At 34.8% G+C, this 14498-nt stretch overlaps 1 pseudogene; it reads right to left on the reverse strand.

Annotated features, from left to right (window-relative positions):
* Window positions 1-2988: 2988 nt before the first annotated feature.
* Window positions 2989-5641, reverse strand: LOC117317289 (annotated as a pseudogene).
* Window positions 5642-14498: the final 8857 nt, after the last annotated feature.

Consider the following 14498-nt stretch of genomic DNA (forward strand, 5'->3'; position numbering starts at 1 on the left):
TTAAGAATTGCCAATCTTATACTAGATTATCTGTCCCTAGTTTGAAACTTAGATTCAGACTAGTGACCAAAATCATGCTGCTCAATATTATTCATAACTTTAATATTCTAGAGACAGTCTAAAAATACATATGCAGCTTCCGTCTCTTTAAAAATTGCAGTGGTATTTATCGGCTATATATCGGCTATTATATACTGTAAATCAGTTTCGCAAATACTTCATTTCGCGAACTTAACAATTCAGACATATTCGTAAATACATAAGTTCGAGAACGCTGAATTTTTTTTATTCATTGGGCTCCGAAAGGTACACTAACCGATAGTTTGGCCGCCATCCAAAGGTGTTATTTTCATTCAAATAATCGTGAAGGATTTTTTTTAAAGCAATATTTATTTGAGAATAAGTTGTAGAATACAATGAATCAAAAGTGTACTAGAGGATTTGGTAACAAGCTCCTTCGCGATAGCCTCTTCTCACGTATTAACGCGGAGATTTAAGTAGATATATTTAAAATGTCAGTGTTTGGTTGCAAAAACGACATAACCACTACAAAAAGATGTGTCAAGCTTAACACATACGTGTAAGATCAAACGTGCAAACTCTCCTGACCCATATTGACACAAGACTCTGGGGCGCGTGACCTGAAACATATCAGATGATGTTAAAAAGTACCCTGGAATGTATGTGTCGCCAAGGTGACGGAGTACAAAAAGACAGTTTACGACCTGTTCATGAATACAAACAAAAGCCCATTAAAAATATTATACACGTTCAGGTAAGATGGATGGTTTTGTTTAACAAAAAGAGGAGCGGGAAAACCAGAGACCCCTGGCGAAATCCATAGTTTCATTAAATAATTCACTTGGCATTATTTTCCACACAAAATGTGAGGGTATACTTAATCACGTTGAAAAAAAACATTGAAGATCCAATTACGGGCCGAAGTTTGTTGTTGATTAAGGGATATCCAAAGATATTTTTAAAGCAGACAATGTTCATGGGTATATTTTACATTGTTACCTTGAATATTAGACACGAAATGCTAAAAAATAAAAATGGCCTTTTCATATTTTATCGCCCGTTGCACTGTACTGTATTTGGTGAATTTTAGTTAAATTCTTATTAAAAGATCTAATATACAAAGAAATGATATATATTTGGCAATTCCTTAATACAAATACAGCTGTTAGAAACATATTTCTCTGTGCGAATTAATGGTAATTTATTCTGGTCTCATCGCATTCAGAAACATTCATTAAATCTTATGTAGCATCTAGAAATAAAGTATACATGAGTATCGAGTACATGATCCTTAATAAATTACTACGTCAAAAATACTAATCCGATGTGGGCTGATTTCTTTATATGTGCGCAACTTAATTCTCTTTTTTTTCATGATACATGATACAAGAAACTTTAACGTCGCATGCATACTAACAAGTAACATTAGCTCGTGCCAGCTAATACAATGTACTAGTATTGGGACAAAAAAAATATAGAGAACCAACATATAATTACAGCAACAATAGGTACTCTCACAGATAAACACAGTTAAGATACAACTTGTTATTTCCAGTCGTTTACGATATTTTAGTGTTTGGTTTAAATTCTTGTCTTTTGTGTCACATGGAAGTCTTTCTTATTCAAAATTCTGTCTTAAGCCAATTTCAATCTCAATACAGCTTATCTGCAATTTAATTAAATTTGTTTTGCTCCTCTACGATATATGCAAATGATTCAATATACATAAGAGACTAAATAACGTACTTATAAAGTCAGATATACCAGATAATGCTAATTTAGACATTGATACATTCGCACGTGTATATTGATATTGTATGTATTAAAGAAGTGTATAGACAGTGTAACAAAAAATGTAATAAAAGGCTTACAATGCAGGTGATTGGTAATCCCTATCTACCAAACTCTCCCGCCACTACAAAGATAATTCATTTTAAAGGCAGAGTTTAAGAGACGATTAAGTTTGACAATTCTTAATAATTATATCACGCTAGGTTCGTCTGTTGGTCAATACTTCCTGAGAGCGCAATCGGACATTTCGACTCTGTTGTCCGATCTTCCTGAGAGCGTACTCGTACGTTTTGGCACTGTTGTCCAATCCTTCCCGAGAGCGTACTCGTACATTTTGGCACTGTTGTCCAATTATTCCTGAGAGAGTACTCGTACATTTTGGCACTGTTGTCCAATCTTTCCTTAGAGCGTACTCGTACATTTTGTCACTGTTGTCCAATCTTTCCTTAGAGCGTACTCGTACATTTTGGCACTGGTGTCTAATCCTTCTTGAGAACGTACTCGTACATTTTGGCACATTTGCCCAATCCTTCAAGAGAGCGCACTCAGACATTTTAGCACTGTTGTCCAATCTTTCCTTAGAGCGTACTCAGACATTTTGTCACTTACAAGGATATGATTTTTTTCAGAGTATCTTATATAACATGCATGTACTATTAATCCCAACCCAGGGGCTCGATTTTTCTTTTTTCGCTATAGCATTTGAGACACGTGCTTAGTGAAATGGGCAGACAACAGGGAAAGCTCTGCTGAAACAAACGTCTATACTTGATGTAATTTGCTAGATACATCAGGCATGGCAGGAGGTCAACAGTGACACAATTACAAAGTGATTTCGTAAGTGTGGGCCCGACTCGGTCCTCAACTGGAGTGTGAATACGGATGATGAGAATTTGATTACAGATGATGATTTTGATGAGGGGGTAGATCTACCACTATCTATGTTGAAATTGTCACAAGTTGTGTTGCCATTTGAATTATCAACATCCCTGATTTGGATATGTGTGATGCTGATACTGTAGAATTTGACTGGGATCGCCCTATAGTCCATGTCTCAGATGTCCTGGAAATTACTGATACTGAAAATCACTCTGATGCTTCTGATAATTCTGATGATGATACAACATATGGACTAGATTTGAGTTACTGTGATGTAAAACAAACACTACATGAAATTAAATCTTTTATTGTCAGAAAGGTCACACAGACATGCCGAATGCTATTATGAAAGCTGAGGCTGAACACAACAAACTATATGTAAAATATAGCAAGCAAACTACAATTGCAGATTTAAGAAGCAATAAAATCATGAAAACGTGTGTTGTTGTTTTTCATTTCATAATATTTTATTGGCAACATCAACATAGATGTATAAACAAATGCATAATAATAAGGAAAAATCAATAACATTGTTGACAAAAGGATTGGGCAACACGCTATATTGTTGTTTCTTGTGAACCTGGGTTAAGCAGCCACCTGTCTTAAGCAGCCAATTTCTGTTGGTCTCTGGGATGACCGCTTAATGCAGGTTTGACAGTACTATTTAGTATATTTAGGTGATACATATTTTCAATTTCTTAATTACCTCACATGTCATTTCCTTCAGACCCCGTAACATAGATCTTGTCGATGTTGGTAAAATCCTGTATTTGTGATAATGATGAGTTGTGGTCATGATGAATATTTGCTCTCTTGTATCTTTTTACATTATCTACACACTTTCAAGGATCAAAATGATACAAAATAATTAAAATTTCAATAAGAGATTTAATTGTATAAGTGGAACCTGTTTGGTTGAAAAACATCCAATTGGCTTTAAAACAGTTCTGTGTTCAGTGGTGAATGATTTGGGAGAAGTAGTGGTGCATTGTTTGGGGCAGCAGTTTCAATTTAATGTGACTGGGTGAATTGTACTGCTGGGAGTTTTCGGTAGTACGTTTCATCGAGGTAGCACTATAAAGTCGGCATTAGTTCTGCTCTATCACAAGGAAAAACAAACGACCATACCGCAGACTCCAAAACACACACACTCACAATACGCATGCATCTCGCATAAAGGGAAGGCCATTATTTCTTCATACAAATCCATTGTTTTGTTTATATTTCGTCCTCGTTTAATCGGGTTTGAAATATTGTTTCATAATCATTACTAGTAGCGAAGGGCCTAATTTCGACGCCCATGTATGGACTTATTTTCAATGACGCCATTTAAGCGATGACATTTAAACCGCCAGTGGATAGCGTCTGAAACAATGGTGTGGTGTTGGACGCCAATATAGTTAAAGAGACATGAGGCACACGTAATAGATTTATTATAAAAAGAACTCGTTTCAATTGGTGACTAGGGGATCATTGATAGTGTGAAGAATGTATACATTTCTCACAAATTGAACTATTTGACGAATGTTCCTGTGTTTTTGTCTATGATCGAATCCAACCATCCTCGATTAGCCGGGGGTTATGATTCGCTATTTGCATCTTTGGGATATACCCTGACCAATCGCCAAGCTGATGAGACAATCAAGTTCTAAACCAGCCAATTAAACGGTATGGCAACCTCTTGATTCATCTGTTGCACACCAAAGAATCAAACTACATGTAATCTTTTTGTTTCCCCCCACAAAACGGCGGTTTCAAAGTCTTCAAGTTTGCCATAATATTATCCAGGAAAGTAGAAAACATCGGAGATTGAGTCCAGTGGAAGTATTTAGATTTTAAACCAAAAACGCAAACTGACACTTCCAAGTAAAAGCACACATTTTCACTGTTTGAGAATACTTGAGGAAACGATGAACTATTTTGAAGGCCTCCAACTGCTTGAATTCGCCATAAACCATTTGTGAGGGGTCTGTGTGCATTAGATAATGTGGTATGACAAATGTACGCTCGTGACGTAGTTCTATACGTACCTTACGTGCCACTATGCCTAGGTACAAGTCATCTATTCCCATATATTTTACATGTGGAAACGCAACCGACATTTTCCTTACTGTTTCACGAGTCATCAGGAACGCAGCTCCTGCCAAATACAACGGTAGTCTATCAAAGGGATACTGCTCAAAAGAGAGATGCCATTTTGAGGATTTGTCCCTATACGGCACACCGTTTGATACCAAGTTCCCAATCATAAGGTCATCACCGCTTGATATGCCCACTTTCTCTATGTAATTCAGAACGGTAGGTAAATGTAAATAATGATCATCGTCAACAAAAATAACGTGTGTGGCTTGGTCACAGTAATTATTAGCCCAGTTAAAGCCCATAATAGTTTTATACGTATTGTTCATGTATGAATCAGCAAAATTTTCCTGTACAATATCGCCATAAATCGCAGCTTCTTGATCAACGTCCCGATTGCTGGTCCGCGCGGTAGGCGAGGAGATACAGAATTTCAACGTTATCTTCCTCCGTTAACTTCCCCCATGTCTTTCGAATAGCTTCACGCAAATGGAAATTGCTCGAAGAAGACTTCACTAAAACCAGAAGTGACGTTTTTCTTCCTTCCTTGAAATGACATTTCTTTTTAAAATGTATATACTGAAATGGATGTGGATTTATGACTTCCGGAGGAGGTTGTTGTTCTTTCATTCCAATTTCTGTGAAATTCATTTCTAACGGATAATTATATTCAGAGTATGAAACATACTCAGTTGAGTCACTTGATATGACCACGGTCAGAGCTTTTAAAAGGCAAAACGCAAGTAGCACCAGTAACAAATATGTCCTCGTTTGATATCGAACACTCTGGACATTCATCGTGGTGGATTCACGGTGGTTCCTTAACAATGGCGTCCAAAATATTTTCCCATTTCCTTTGAAATTAGTTCTTCGTCACCTGTATCAACAGACATAAAATGTAATAAGCACAAATGAATATATTTTTGAATGATATGATATACAAAACATCTTGAATTTCTTTAAAGAAGCTACGTATAGCAAACAGCGGATACACCGCACTTCAAAAGTATGGACGCAATAACACACACGGTACAGAAATATGTCGACCTGACGACAACAAACAACAAACATTATCGACAACAAACAACAAACATTTGTTGTCTTTCATCTCTGATGTGGATTCAGAGGCAGTAATGCCCGCGTCCATTATTATCCTATTAAAACCTATTAAAACATAACTACCGAGTCTTAATATAGTGATCGCTTACAAGACAGGAAGTTAGATTTAAATTATAATTCCGGAGCTCGATAGCATATCTTCGGGATACAATTAATTATTCAAATTTCAATAGATAGAACATGAAGCTGAACATTTTAATGAGAATGGTAATAGCATACCAAAGAGCTCGATAACAAAACAGAGTTATCCAACCGTGTATCCATTGTCACTATGAAAAGAATTAATATGATAAAAAACGGAGATTGTCACAAACATTTGGGTCAAGTCATCAAATTAAAAACATATTAAAGCGACACAAGGACATATCGTATAACTAATGAACTCACGGGACACATTAACAATGACAGCGTTATGGTGATCGGGTGGCTCCCACAGGTGCTTGCATAGAAAATGAGAATTAAAAAAAATATGATATCAGTGGTATGTGTACTGTGTAATACAGAACAGCTTAACAACAGATACGACTGTCATATCATTTTTTTTTTTTTTTTTTTTTTGAAAATCGCATTTTCTATGCAAGCGCCTGTGGTGGCTCCATGGTACCCTGACACACTCGCCATTAACCTAGGCGATCGAGATTCGAAATAAAGGTATGGGGTCGCCTGTCCGTTTTTTTTGGTTTCCTATGCAAAATGTAAACATAAGTTAAAATATATTTAACGAAAAGTAAAAGGTCAGGAAGTATGGGTTGTATTCAGCGGTCAGGCGAATGTTTTCTCGCCTGTCAATGTAACTTATACATAAAAAACAATATGATCAAATGAGTAATACCATAAAATAATTTTACAATGGCAGGTTAAAGTGTTCTTCAACATATTTAGGTTAATATGTACCAAATACCAAGTAACAACTGTTCGGGATATAACTGCCCAACATATGATGGCTGAAACGTCCTGCGAGTTTTTCTCGCTTTTTCGTTATTTCGTTTCGGCGATGCGAAAAGACGATGTTGACGGGGCAATAAATATCGTTATTTTGGGAGAAATAACGAAATCACAAAATGGCATATATCTACCATACCAACAGTCTGACAGTTTGCAGGAGCTCAGTAAAATAATAAACAAGAAATATCTTAAAAATAAAGATAAACGGCATAGTTTAAATGCTGGTGCTTATGATATAAAACTGCTGGTGAAATAAATGAACGAACTAATGTGTTTCAGCACAGATAACAAAATGATATCAGTTTGAATCATTTTGGTGATAATACCATGCGCGTAGACAAGTTATTTTGTATTTGTATGCAGAGAAATGAAATGAGGGGTGAAAGAGTTAAGTTAAGTGTTTGGACAATTTAAGTCGGTCATTTAACGATGTCCGAATAGTTACGTTGTCCTGTTTTCTTGAAACGACGAGCCTTGTACAGCATTTAGAATGATAATTTGTGTTGACTTTACCTTATTTTGCACGCTTGGAACACGTTTACATAATGTCCGAATATGTGTTCAATAACCATACGTACATAACAATAGTCCATTGGGCAAAGCAATAACTTTCCTGTGGGGAGGGCTGTAAAAGAAAGAAATCAAGACCGAAAACCTGAGATCACTTGACCTTGTACATGTATTTAAGTCGCGTTACCGTAACACGACGTTTAGGGATGATCATTGCGACAATGGGTGATGTTTTCATGACGATATGTGTAGGTAAAATACATTTATATATAAAAATACAGTTGTGGTTATAAAAGTCCGATTCCAGTAAAGTCGAATTGAATTTAATATAAAAGAAACTTTCAACTGTACCGGTGGTCATAACATAACACGACATTTGTTCTAAAGTTAAGTTAAAAGTTGGAATTATAACGATCATCATTATACTCAGAGAGGGGTTGATTGACGTCCTTGTTCCGGTTATAGCCGAGCCTAGGACACTCTCTCAGATAGGGGTCAGAGTTCAGAAGCTTAACTACAAGGGAACTGTGTTCAAACCACACTTGGTCTCGTTTGGAGACGTTAATCCCACTATTTAGCAGCCTTCATATATGAGGCAAAACATTCGTGATAGCGTTGGTGTGCAAACCTAATGATTTAAAAATACATTAATTTACTAATTTCATGGAAGATCAGACAAAGGGTACATATATAATATCAAAATCTGTACATTTGAAAATTAGATTTCTGGGTCTATCTGCGTTCAGAAAGCAGTGTTTCATTATATTCAATAAAATTCTTAAGCATACGTATAGTAACGTTCACCTAACGTTTGAAAGCAAACGATTTCCTTATAAGTATTTCTGCATCTTACCAACTGTCATGTAGTGAGGAAAATTCCAATAGTGAATTTTGTACTCTATGCGCATATATAACTCCGGACATATTCTTTTGGTTAATGTTTTATAATTCATTTTAAGATTAACAGTAACAAATATGTAAATCAGACTTCACTCTGGTTTCCGGTTGTAAGTAGTCCTTTATAGGAATGGCACCAAAGGGAGGATGGTGGGCTAGATCAGACCCCAGAAATTTTTTTAAATTTTACTATGCCCAAATTTTGAAATCATATTTAAATGAGCATATTTATCATTTAAATATGTAAATGAGATATTATCTCCAATTTTCACTATTCGCTCATTCACTACATGTACGTTTAACAATAGATGATATACAATGTAGACGCTTATTTTACTTTTCTTAATTGAGAAAGTATCAGATTATTTCTTCTACAAGTTTCATGCAATTTGTGCTGAAATACACACACACATAACAAAATTATTTGAAAGAAAAGTTTTGCTCGTTGTGTATAATTGTTATAACGGAATGAGTTAAATTATAATTCTATGTTGTATTGTGTTTCGGTTTTGTTTTTGCTTAACGTCCTATTAACAGCCAGGGTCATTTAAGGACGTGCCAGGTTTAGGAGGTGGAGGAAAGCCGGAGTACCCGGAGAAAAACCACCGGCCTACGGTCAGTACCTGGCAACTGCCCCACGTAGCTTTCGAACTCGCAACCCAGAGGTGGAGGGCTAGTGATAAAGTGTCGGGACACCTTAACCACTCGGCCACCGCGGCCCCTTTTGTGTTTCGTCATATTATCGTGATAACATATCTTATATAAGATAATAAATACATTTTAAGAGATAGGAGATCTAATAATGCTATATAGTTTACATTCAGCGCGTATCTGAATATAGCTGTTAGATTGTCTGACATGACATTGTGTAAAAGAGCTTTCAGATACCCCTTTTCCTCGCGGAATCAATTGAAATATACTTTTACCTGAAATGGTTTTACATGTACGTCTAACTGCAAAAAAAAAACCAAATACGTGTACTTGAGACATATTTAGAAATATAATCTGTTTAGTATGAAAAAGATAATCTGAATTGTATAAAATAAATATGTATTGTAAAAGGGAATGGTAGGAGAGATAAACAGAAGAAAATTAGGAGAATTTAGAAAATAATTTGCTCTATTTTGAATACCAAATAGACTGATTGATCAAGACAAGAGAGGTGGAGGACGCCAAACCGGAATCAAGTTAATAATCATTTAGTAGAGTAAAGTTACAAAAAATATTATTGAATTATTCTATTTTTTTCCTTTAATTTAAGTTTCCTATGTTTAGGACATAACGTTTTTGTATCAAAGCTCATTTTAAACTTATCGAAACACTTTTAAGTCTATATTAAGTTTTTAAGTCTATATTAGTTTATATATATCTGGCATCTTTTTTATTTGACAACTAATTTTGAAATTATTTGGATTTATTTTCATTTTCCCATATTTTGTGTAAACCGTTGGATATCAAAACTAAGTTTTGTGTGCTATTTAGGATTTACTTCAACCTCTCATCAATACATATATCTTGCAAATTTTGTATATAAAATGCCTACATTTGGCATTGATCTTTAATGTCCTGAATGCTCTAAAATGTTAGCGTAAGCATTTTGCAATTCTGACAACCACCAGGGAGCTTTGTTACATCAGGGGTACCATTTTGACTTGTTTCTGATGCTGATGGTTCCTGCGGGGCGAGCTGAATTTCTTCCAAAGAAACAGGTCTTCGGATTTTTCTTTGTCCCTCTTTAACCGACCGATTGATTGCGTTCCCTACCAATGACTAGTTATATCAATTAGTGGGTTTGACTAGAACCATCACCTAGGGACAGCATTCATAGTTTGTGTATAGATAAGCTCATATAAATATCAGAGTTTTTTTCTTTCTTTTTTGTTTGTTTGTTTGTGTTGTTTTGTTTATTTTTGTTGTTCTTGAAAACTGATGTGTACGCAACTGCGTAAAGGCAGCTACGCGCCTGAATACGACTGCATTTCAAATAGGAATATACTTTAATTAATGTGTCATTTGAAAAGATGCATCCACTTATTCAGCTTGCATTTAATCTTAACTTTGTTCCGTTTTTAACTGCATATCTGCATTTTGCATTTACCGCTACATTGACCAATCACATACTTCATCTTGACCAGTAACGCCACCTGTCGCGTCATTTCCGGGGACAAAAAAAATATTATACGGCTATGCCGAAAAAAACAAAACACAAAGGGTTATTCATACACAACCAATGTCGTGCTTATTTGAATTATGTCAAAAGAACGTGCTCTAAATGGGAAGGAAAACCTCCGATGTTGAGGTTGGAATACAATCTTTAGCTGTTGACATCCACGCAGAAAAACAAAAAGATGTAAAAACCAAAGTACATGTCATGCTACCCCTTCAAAAAATGGCTGAATGGAAATTCATCGTAAAATGGATATTTGATCCATTTGATGTATTTTTTTGTCGGGAGCCATGGCTCCTACTACACGGCACAGAATGCAGTAAGGCGTGATGTTAGACTGGGCCTTTGTTGGTTAATGTAAAGTAGTTACCGGTCGGTGTAAAGTAGTTACCTGTCGATGTAAAGTAATAATCTGTGGCTGTAAAGTGGTTACCTATGGATTGTAAAGTAGTTACCTGTGGATTGTAAAGTAGTTACTTGTGGATTGTAAAGTAGTAACCTGTCGATGTAAAGTAGTTACATGTGAATGTTAAGTAGTTACCTGTGGATGTAAAGTAGTTACCTGTAGATTGTAAAATAGTTACCTGTGGATTGTAAAGTACTTACCTGTCGATGTAAAGTAGCTAGCTGTGGATTGCAAAGTAGTTACCTGTGGGTGTAAAGTAGTTACCTGTGGATTGTAAAATAGTTACCTGTGGATTGTAAAGTAGTAATTTGTGGATGTAAAGTAGTTACCTGTGGATTGTAAAGTAGTTACTAGTTGATGTAAAGTTGTTATATGTGAATGTTAAGTAGTTAATAGTTTATGTTAAGTAGTTACTAGTTGATGTTAAGTAGTTAGTGTGGATGTTTAGTAGTTACTAGTTGACGTAAAGTAGTTACCTGTTGATATCAAGTAGTTACTTTGTAAAGTAGTTACTAGTTGATGTAAAGTAGTTGCTAGTTGATGTACAGTAGTTACCTGTGGATTGTAAGGTAGTTACCTGTGGATTGTAAGGTAGTTACCTGTTGATTGCACAGTAGTTACCGGTGGATTGTAAAGTGGTTACTAGTTGATGTTAAGTAGTAACTAGTTGATGTAAAGTAGTTACTAGTTGAAGTAAAGTAGTAATATGTGAATTTTAAGCAGTTAATAGTTGATGTTAAGCAGTTACTAGTTGATATAAAGTAGTTGCTAGTTGAAGTTAAGTAGTTACATGTGGATGAAATGTAGTTACTAGTTGATTTAAAGTACTTTTATGTGGAATGTAAAGTAGCTACTAGTTGATGTAAAGTAGTTACCTGTGGATGTAAAGCAGTTACATCTGGATTGTAAAGTAGTTACCTGTGGATGTAGAGTAGTTACCTGTGGATTGTAAAGTAGTTATCTGTGGATTGGAAAGTAGTTACATGTGGATTGTAAAGTAGTTACCTGTGGATTGTAAAGTAGTTACCTGTGGATTGTAAAGTAATTACCTGTGGATTATAGGTAGTTACCTGTGGATTGTAAAGTAGTTACCTGTGGATTGTAAAGTAATTACCTGTGGATTGTAAAGTAGTTACCTGTGGATTGTAAGGTAGTTACCTGTGGATTATAAAGTAGTTACATGTGGATGTAAAGTAGTTACATGTGGATTGTAAAGTCGTTACCTATGGATTGTAAAGTAGTAATATGTGGATTGTAAAGTACTTACTAGTTGATGTTAAGTAGCTGATGTAAAGTAGTTACCTGTGGATGTTCAGTAGTTACTAGTTGATGTAAAGTAGTCACCTGTTGATGTAAAGTAGTTACTTTGTAAAGTAGTTATCTCTTGATGTAAAGTAGTTATATGTGGATTGTAAAGTAGTAATCTGTGGATGTAAAGTAGTACCCTGTGGATGTAAAGTAGTTACTAGTTGATGAAAAGTAGTTACTAGTTGATGTACAGTAATAACTAGTTGATGTAAAGTAGTAACCTGTTGATGTAAAGTAGTTACTATTTGATGTACAGTAATAACTAGTTGATGTAAAGTAGTTACATGTTGATGTAAAGTAGTTACTAGTTGATGTACAGTAATAACTAGTTGATGTACAGTAATAACTAGTTGATGTAAAGTAGTTACAAGTTGATGTACAGTAATAACTAGTTGATGTAAAGTAGTAACTAGTTGATATAAAGTAGTTATATGTTGATGTAAATTAGTTACTAGTTGATGTAAAGTAGTTACATGTTGATGTAAAGTAGTTATATGTTGATGTAAATTAGTTACTAGTTGATGTAAAGTAGTTACATGTTGATGTAAAGTAGTTACTTGTGGATTGTAAAGTAGTTACCTGTGGATTGTAAAGTAGTTACTAGTTGATGTAAATTAGTAACTAGTTGATGTTAAGTAGTAACTAGTTGATGTAAAGTAGTTATCTGTGGATGTGATGTAGTTACTAGTTGATGTAAAGTAGTTACTAGTTGATGTAAAGTAGTTATCTGTGGATGTGATGTAGTTACTAGTTGATGTTAAGTAGTTACTAGTTGATGTAAAGTAGTTACTAGTGGATGTTAAGTAGTTACTAGTTGATGTTAAGTAGTTACTAGTTGATGTAAAGTAGTTATCTGTGGATGTGATGTAGTTACTAGTTGATGTTAAGTAGTAACTAGTTGATGTAAAGTAGTTACTAGTGGATGTTAAGTAGTTACTAGTTGATGTTAAGTAGTTACTAGTTGATGTAAAGTAGTTACTAGTTGATGTAAAATAGTTGCATGTGATTGTTAAGTAGTTACCTTTGGATTGTAAAGTAGTTACCTGTGGATTGTAAAGTAGTTACCTGTGGATTGTACAGTAGTTACCTGTGGATTGTAAAGTAGTTATATGTGGATTGTAAAGTAGTTACCTGTGGATTGTAAAGTAGTTACCTGTGGATTGTAAAGTAGTTACCTGTGGATGTAAAGTAGTTACCTGTGGATGTAAAGTAGTTACATGTGGATTGTAAAGTAGTTACCTGTGGATTGTAAAGTATTTGCCGGTGGATTGTAAAGTAGTTACCTGTGGATGTAAAGTAGTGACATGTTAATGTAAAGTAGTTACTTGTGGATTGGAAAGTAGTTACCTGTGGATTGTAAAGAAGTTACCTGTGGATGTAAAGTAGTTACTAGTTGATGTAGAGTAGTTACTAGTTGACGTAAAGTAGTTACCTGTGGATGTAAAGTAGTTACTGGTTGACGTAAAGTAGTTACCTGTTGATGTAAAGTAGTTACTTTGTAAAGTAGTTACCTGTTGATGTAAAGTAGTTACTTTGTAAAGTAGTTACCTGTTGATGTAAAGTAGTTACTTTGTAAAGTAGTTACTAGTTGATTTAAAGTGGTTACTAGTTGACGTAAAGTAGTTACTAGTTGATGTAAAGTAGTTATCTGTGGATGTGATGTAGTTACTAGTTGATGTAAAGTGGTTACTAGTTGACGTAAAGTAGTTACTAGTTGATGTAAAGTAGTTATCTGTGGATGTGATGTAGTTACTAGTTGATGTTAAGTAGTTACTAGTTGATGTTAAGTAGTTACTAGTTGATGTAAAGTAGTTACTAGTTGATGTAAAGTAGTTACTAGTTGATGTAAAGTAGTTACTAGTTGATGTTAAGTAGTTACTAGTTGATGTAAAGTAGTTATCTGTGGATGTGATGTAGTTACTAGTTGATGTTAAGTAGTTACTAGTTGATGTTAAGTAGTTACTAGTTGATGTAAAGTAGTTACTAGTTGATGTAAAGTAGTTACTAGTTGATGTAAAGTAGTTACTAGTTGATGTTAAGTAGTTACTAGTTGATGTAAAGTAGTTATCTGTGGATGTGATGTAGTTACTAGTTGATGTTAAGTAGTAACTAGTTGATGTAAAGTAGTTACTAGTGGATGTAAAGTAGTTACTAGTTGATATAAAGTAGTTACTAGTTGATGTAAAGTAGTTACTAGTTGATGTAAAATAGTTGCATGTGATTGTTAAGTAGTTACCTTTGGATTGTAAAGTAGTTACCTGTGGATTGTAAAGTAGTTACCTGTGGATTGTACAGTAGTTACCTGTGGATTGTAAAGTAGTTATATGTGGATTGTAAAGTAGTTACCTGTGGATTGTAAAGTAGTTACCTGTGGAT

This window comes from Pecten maximus, chromosome 19 (assembly GCF_902652985.1).
Source record: "Pecten maximus chromosome 19, xPecMax1.1, whole genome shotgun sequence".
NCBI classification, from domain to species: Eukaryota; Metazoa; Mollusca; class Bivalvia; order Pectinida; family Pectinidae; genus Pecten; species Pecten maximus.